The following is a 7,761-nucleotide window of genomic DNA, read 5'->3' as shown; positions in this document are numbered from 1 at the left end:
GGATTGATATGGAGATATTTTTTAAGACTTTGCATACTAAAAGTAAGTGCTACATACATAAAAAAGAACAAATATTCATATGGCACATTCATTTGCATTGACAAAAATTATTCTCAGATGAAAATGAAGAAACAAATTTTGGCCAGTCTCTGAGTATGAGGACTAGAAAATGCTGAAGGAAAATAGGAAATTTATTCAACACTGCATCCCATATAATTTGGTTTCACTTATGCTTTTATTATTATCTATTTTATTTCATTTTTCTTATAAACAGCAAAAGTATTAAAGTAAAAATTGTTATGTATAATGCAACTGAAATATAGTAAAGAAGGAAACCTATATAGAGTTAAATATTTCAAATAATGTAAATAAAAGTTCACTTAAATGAAAAGAATCTAAATAAAAAATGCACTCTGAAAAAGTATAAAAGATAAAGATACACGAACTGATTAAAAATCAGTATAGATATATAACATTTTCCTCACTAAATCATTTATTTACTATTAATGCCTTGCTGTATAGGCTTTATGGTTATCTAGGTACATTGATAAACAAGAATTTTGGACCTTACATTGTAACATGGAGCAAACTATTACAAATGCACAGTTGTATGATTATATTATTTAATTATAATTATCATAATTTTCTAGAAGAAAGAGAAATCAGAGTCAAATTTAAAATAGTTTCTTCATTCAAAGGAAATGGAACCTTATGTCAAATGACTCCCTCCATGGTTGATGAAGCTCCTAGTTAATATGAGATACAATGCTTCTTCTCCAGAGCATCTTCATAGCATTAGTCAACTCAGAATTTCTGAGGATTAATGGATTCAGCATGGGAGTTATGACTAGATAAAACACACTCAATAATTTATCAATGGGGAATGTTTTAGCAGTTCAGTTCAGTCGCTCAGTCATGTCTGACTCTTTGCGACCCCATGAACCGCAGCACGCCAGGCCTCCCTGTCTATCACCATCTCCTGGAGTCCATCCATATCCATGTCCATCGAGTCGGTGATGCCATCCAACCATCTCATCCTCTGTCGTCCCCTTCTCCTCCTGCGCTCAATCTTTTCCACCATCAGGGTCTTTTCAAATGAGTCAGCTCTTTGCATCAGATGGCCAAAGTATTGGAGTTTCAGCTTCAGCATCTTCCAATGAACACCCAGGACTGATCTCTTTTACTGGTTGGATCTCCTTGCAGTCCAAGGGACTCTCAAGAGTCTTCTCCAACACCACAGTTCAAAAGCATCAATTCTTCAGCGCTCAGCTTTCTTTATAGTCCAACTCGCACATCCATGGTCTCACATACATGAAAATGCAGGGAACAAAGAAACAGACAACCACAGTGATGTGGGAACCACAGGTCTGGAGGGCTTTCTGCCTCCCTTCCTGACTCAGGTTCTTCAGAGAGTGCAGGGTGACTCCATAGTAAGAGCAGAAACCCAAGAGTGCAGATCAGTCCTCCACTGAATGCAACTAAAACGTCACTCTCATAGGTGTCAGTAGAGACAAGTTTTAATAAGGGATACATGTCACACATATAGTGATCAATGACATTGGGGCCACAGAATGGGAGCCCATAAACAGTGCTAAGTTTAATTACTGAGTGCAGAAAACCTCCAACCCAGGACACCGCCAGCGGCACAATACATGTCCTCTGCCTCATGATCACTAAATAATGCAAGGGCTTACAGATGGCCACATAGCGGTCATAGGCCATCACCAGCAGAAGGAAGACCCCTGATCCAGCAAAAGGTGCTCTGCAAACAGCTGAGTCATGCAAGATTCAAAGGTTGTTTTTTTTTTTTTCAAAGAACAAGTCTGAAATCAATCTGGGGGTAATAGAAGAGGAATAAGTTACATCCATAAATGATAAACTAGCAAGAAAAAAGTACATTGGTGAGTTCAGGGTCTTACTGACAGTTATAGTCACAACAATGAGGAGGTTGCCCACTACAGTCAAAATATAGCAGAGCAAGAACAGAACAAAAAGGACTTTCTGCTCCTTTGGATTCTGTGTGAGCCCCAGGAGGACAAAGTGAATTACATTGTTCCTTGCTTCCATTTAGTCTGTACAGAGGCTGAGTTCAGGTAGTAGAGGCAATTTACCTACGATACAAGGGGGGAAACATTTAAATGCATTAGAAGTATAGTCGTTTATTTATCCATTCATTAGAAGAATATGAATGAAGTACCTTCTGGCTCCAATGTACCATGGACATTTTAATTACCAACTTGAATAAGCCAGGGCTTCCCTTGTAGCTTAGTCGGTAAAGAATCTGCCTGCAATGCAGGAGACCCGGGTTCCATCCCTGGGTTTGTTGGAAAGATCCCCTGGAGAAGGAAATGGCAACTCACTCCAGTATCCTTGCCTGGAAAATCTCATGGACAGAGGAGCCTGGTGAGCTGCAGCCCATGGGGTTGCAAAGAGTCGGGCACGACTGACGACTAACACTTACTTACTAGAATAAGCCATAGAGCCCCACCCTCAGTGATAGGACTCAAAATGAGGGATCAGGTAATTCCAGACCCATGTAATAAGTGCATTAAATGATTATTCACACAGTGCTAAGAGTCACAGTAAAGGAGTATATCAACTAAAATTAGAGAAGATTTCCCAAAGGAAGCAATATTTCAGCTGAAATTTTTTTTTAAATCAAAGAATACAAATGATGGGAAGAGAGTTCCACAAAAAGGTGCACCATTTATAAAGAGCAATACTTGAGTATTACTCACAAAAGCATAATACTTGAGATTCACTTAAGGCAGTTTACACAATCAATGTGGGTAGATCAAACTGTAAATAGATCCCTGTCTTGAATTGTTTCAGACCTCACTGATACTTTCTTAGATCTTTAGGTGGATATTTCCCTTTTCCTAAACAATAAATGCTGCAGCAGTTTAATTTCATGTCCCCAGCCCCTATCTCTCCTCTATTTTGCAAACTTGTTATGCACCTTCTATAATTTTGACATCCAGTTTAATGGCAATTTAATATTTACAAAACTAATTGTTAAATTTTCCATAATAGACATAGGCATTTTCTAAACCAAATTTAAGGAGATATTCCCTGTTTATCTCATTAAATGCTATCATTTTCCATTTTTGTGTTAGGACAAAAAATTTCAATGCTCTTCACTATTAGTTACTCTCATAAAACTTTAATAAAGCCTATGGGCACAACTTTCAAAATATATCACTAATATGATCATTCGCTACTTTCTAATTTCTTACTGGTCCACTGCAACAGCCTTCCACCAATTCTCTCCATGTTTATACTGATCTTCAAAAATTGGTTCTCCTGAAGCTGACCAAATTGTCCTTTTTAATCTTATTCTGATGACATCATTCCAATGCTCAAAACTCCTACCGTTTATTCCAATCACGAACTCATGGTTTAATGTAACACAGTCAATACTTACAATAACAAGAACTGTAATCCTCATTTCATATTGAAGAAACTGAAGTTCAGAACATCTAATTTACTGTTCCATTCACATGTTTTTAAGTGCTATACCTATAATTGAATCTAAGTTTGATTGATTTCAAGGTAATTAAATGTCTTACCCAATAAACACAGTCCCACGACTGTAAGTCTGGTTCCCACTATTTACAGTTAGTCTTACCTTGTGGAGTCTTGTTCAGAATCTGAAGGATGACTTTAAGTTACTCATAAACACTTGGAATCATTTTTCATCCAGTTTGACAACTGAGGGTAGAAAGCTGCCTTATTACCTGAGGATATTCATGTAATTTGGCTATCTGTCCACTTTTTCCATGAAGTCTTCTGATTACTCAGGTCATTTTTATGTGCGCTGCTGGTTATTTGAAAGGAATTCCAGGGTTCACACAGGAAAACAAAAGCTTATCACTTTAGGAAATGTATCAAAATGACCAGCACATCTTATAAGTACATAGAAGATAGCAACTAGCCATTTGCCAGGGAGGTTTTCCAAGTAACTACTTTCTTACTGACATCAAATAGAAAAGTCCCATTTGATGGTTTAGTTCTTCTCACTCTGTCATGTTAACATAGCCAGACTAGTTGACTTGCAGTTTTGAAAGACATCCCCCTAATTTTTTAAGCCATGCATTAAGTCTAAGAAAGGACCTCCTGAAAAATTTACATCACTCACTAAATGGATAGCATCTTCTCCCTGTTAATGGTGAAGATCAGGGGATATTTCATTCCTTCTAGCTGCATTTATCATTGAGCCTTGAAACTGGAATGTGTCCAAGACTGATTCTTGCTTAATTAATTCACTGACATTTTCCACAAAGTTTTTAAAGAACATCTATATGTAAAGATATTACTATAGCAAATCACATAATTAATGTCAGAAAGGTGCAACATACAAAGAAAGTAGCTTTAGAATCATATAAGATGATTGTCCATCAAATATAAAATATTGACCCAGTTGTGTTGTTTCAGAGAACTTGTTATGCATTTCCCCCCCGTCATGGGAAGAGTTTCTTTTCTTTTATTTAATATTCAATTTAATCACATTATATTTTGGTTAATAAATAAAATTTATATCAAAAATATAATTAAATGTATCAAAATTTTGGATATAATAACTAATGAATTGTCCAATTATATATATATTTTTTAAGTTAGGTAACTTCTGTTATACCAGCAACTGTGCTATGAGTAAGGACACAGATTAATAAAACCAGGGGGAAAATCACGTAAAAGGTTTTTTCATGCCTGGATCTTATTTTCTTCTAATAGAGTCAAACAATAAAAGAGACATCTAATAAAGTAGCTATTAAATGTCTTTTAATATTAAAGTAGTTATTAAATAAAGGAAACAATAAAGTAGCCATGGCTTGCGATATAAGTAAATAAAGTTTAGCTACCAACTGGGCAATACATAAATCTAAATACAGTTTTTATAATGGTAAAAATTCCCTACCTGGGCCGCTCCTCTGAGTACCTATAGGTAAAACTCAACATATTTTTGATAAGTAGTGTTCAGTGGACCCTGAACCATAAAACTGTATTTTCTCTTCTCCGTTTAGGAGACAAACTCATTGCTATGATTATTTCCCAAAGTCACTATTTCATCCCACAACTTCCTCATAGCATTTTCTCCTCTAAATTTGAGGCTGTGTTCCCAGGTGGTGCTTGTGGTAAAGACCCTGCTTGGCAGTACAGGAGACATAAGATATGGGAGTTTGATCCCTGGGTTGGGAAGATCCCCTGGAGGAGGGAATGGCAGCCAACTCCAGTATTCCTGCCTGGAAAGTTCCATGGACAGAGGAGCCTGGCAGGCTACAGTCCACAGGGTCCCAAAGAATGAGACACGACCGAAGCAGCTTAGCACGCACAGAAAGCATGTTTAAGAAGTTTAGCCAGGAGTTAACGATGATATAAAATGTAGCCTTGGGTTGGCTGCAAATATACGGGGCACAAAAACAAATGAGTAGGGCACAACTAAGATGACAATCGTGATGTGAGATACACAGGTGGAGAGGACTAGGCACCTCCGCTCCAAATCATAAGTCTTTAGGGAGCACAAGATGTCCACGTAGGACACCATCAAGGGAAAATATTTGGGGTTTTTTTTTTTTTTTTTGCATTTAAACCATCACTTTTTATTTTTAGTTTTTGCTTAACAACTATGTGAGAAAGACTTTGACAATTTCTGACCCTCATTAGGGTGTTCTTTAAACTGTAAATTCAAAAACTGTACTTCTTTATAAAAGTTGAAAACAATATCACTTTGAACTAAAGAAAGATATTGTAGTTATTAATCATAGCTTTTGTCGTACACACGGCAATTCTGAGGCTTGACACATTCTATAATCTGTTTTCATTTTAATATTTTTTTTTTACATTTTTTTAATTGGAGGCTAATTACTTTACAATATTCTCATGGTTTTTGCCATACATTCACATGAATCAGCCATGGGTGTACATGTGTTCTGCATCCTGACCCTCTCTACCCCCTCCCTCCCCATCCCATCCCTCTGGGTCATCCCAGTGCACCAGCCCTGAGCACCCTGTCTCATTCATTGAGCCTGGACTGGCGATCTATTTCACATATGATAATATGCATATTTCAATGCTATTCTCTCAGATCATCCCACCCTCACCTTCTCCCACAGAGTCCAACAGTCTGTTCTTTACACCAGTGTCTCTTTTGCTGTCTCACATATAGGGTCATCGTTACCATCTTTCTAAATTCCATATATATGCATTAATATACTGTATTGGTGTTTTTCTTTATGACTTACTTTGCTCTGTATAATAGGCTCCAGTTTCATCCACCTCATTAGAACTGATTCAAATGCATTCTTTTTAATAGCTGAGTAATATTCCATTGTGTATATGTACCACAGCTTTCTTATCCATTCGTCTGCTGATGGACATCTAGGTTGCTTCCATGTCCTGGCTATTATAAACAGTGCTGCGATGAACACTGGGGTGCACGTGTCTCTCAGATCTGGTTTCCTCAGTGTATATGCCCAGCAGTGGGATTGCTGGGTCATATGGCAGCTCTATTTACAGTTTTTAAGGAATCCCACACTGTTCTGTGGCTGTACTAGTCTGCATTCCCACCAACAGTGTAAGAGGGTTCCTTTTTCTCCTCACCCTCTCCAGCATTTATTGTTTGCAGACTTTTTGATAGCAGCCATTCTGACCGGCGTGAGATGGTACCTCATTGTGGTTTTGGTTTGCATTTCTCTGATAAAGAAGATGTTGACCATCTTTTCATGTGTTTGTTAGCCATCTGTATGTCTTCTTTGGAGAAATGTCTGTTTAGTTCTTTGGTCCATTTTTTGATTGAGTCGCTTATTTTTCTGGAATTGAGCTGCAGGAGTTGCTTGTATATTTTTGAGATTAATTCTTTGTCAGTTGCTTCATTTCTATTATTTTCTCCCATTCTGAAGGAAATGTTTTAATGGGTAAATGAAGCCACAGTTGGAAGCAACAGAGTCCAGTGGTGTGAGTGTCCATGCAGACAGGTTTCAACAAAGGGTGTTAGGCACACAGGAATGGTCTATGACATTGGAGTTAGACAGGCAGTCACGCTGTGAAGAGAATCCAGTGTTGCAAGGACAAACCCTCTAGCCTGTGATGCTTGAAAGAAACCACATCCCTGTCACTCACGATGGTTTCACAGGGCAGGGTTTTGCAGATGGCCACATAGAGCTCTGGCAACTGCTATGGGCAGGAAGATCTCAGCAGCAAAAGATACTCAGGAAAGAGTTGAGTTCTGGACTTCCTGAAAGAGATGATTTTTTTTCTTACAGCAAGTGTCAGCTGGCATTTTAGGTGTCATAGATAAAAACCTGCAGCTATCTACAAGGGATAAGAAACACAGACAGGAACCGTAAGCTCTACCCAACTTACAATAGGTGATTTATTAACTGAAGACACCTATTCTTACCTGGATAACAGTTCTTTTTATACTCTAAATATATAAACTAACTTAAACTAACCTCTTAAACTAACCTTCTTGAAGTGAATTTTGTTAAAAATAATAACAACATTGTTTTGTGACTAAACCATTTTAAACTTATTTTAACTTAATTTTAAACTACATTATTTATCTTATTTATATTCAATTTATTATTTAGTTGTAATAATTTTGAATTATAAATATACCACCCTAGGCATACTTCTGAAAGATAATGGTAATAAGGGACAGTTAGTCTCTCACATATTGAAATATGTTATATATCATAGCAGTTATGTGTCAACTTGCACATAAATGAAGAGATTAGTGAAAAACAATAGTCTCAAATTGGT

The 7,761-nt window shown here is 37.1% G+C and overlaps 1 pseudogene; it reads right to left on the bottom strand.

Moving 5' to 3' along the window:
• Positions 1 to 418: 418 nt before the first annotated feature.
• On the bottom strand, positions 419 to 6,283 carry LOC122449821 (annotated as a pseudogene).
• Positions 6,284 to 7,761: the final 1,478 nt, after the last annotated feature.

This window comes from Cervus canadensis, chromosome 11 (genome assembly GCF_019320065.1).
Source record: "Cervus canadensis isolate Bull #8, Minnesota chromosome 11, ASM1932006v1, whole genome shotgun sequence".
Lineage (NCBI taxonomy): Eukaryota > Metazoa > Chordata > Mammalia > Artiodactyla > Cervidae > Cervus > Cervus canadensis.
The sequence above is the reverse complement of the archived record's forward strand: the minus strand, read 5'-3'. Positions and strand labels throughout refer to the sequence as shown.